This window comes from Nannobrachium achirus, assembly GCF_963921795.1.
Source record: "Nannobrachium achirus genome assembly, chromosome: 11".
In the NCBI taxonomy this organism is placed as follows: domain Eukaryota; kingdom Metazoa; phylum Chordata; class Actinopteri; order Myctophiformes; family Myctophidae; genus Nannobrachium; species Nannobrachium achirus.
Genome location: NC_137820.1, coordinates 34,846,683 through 34,847,018, shown reverse-complemented (window position 1 = coordinate 34,847,018; position 336 = coordinate 34,846,683).

Below are 336 nucleotides of genomic sequence, written 5' to 3'. Positions count from 1 at the left end.
AGGTGTCCTTCCTGCTTCCCGCTAGAGCGCCTCTGGTGGCCGTTAGCTGTTAAAATCTCTATATAAGCCGCACCATTGTATAAGCCGCAGGGTTCAAAACATGGGAAAAAAAGCTGCAGCTTATAGTCCGGCAATTACGGTACTCAAGTACTGTACTCAAGTACAATTTACTTGAGTATTTCCAGTTTGCAGGAATTTTACTTCTACTCCAGCACATCTGAGAGGCAAGTATTGTACTTTTACTGCACTACAATTATTTGACAACTTTAGTTACTAGCTACTTAGACTTTTGTGGAAATACATACAGCCCTGTACATACAGTACATGACACATGTG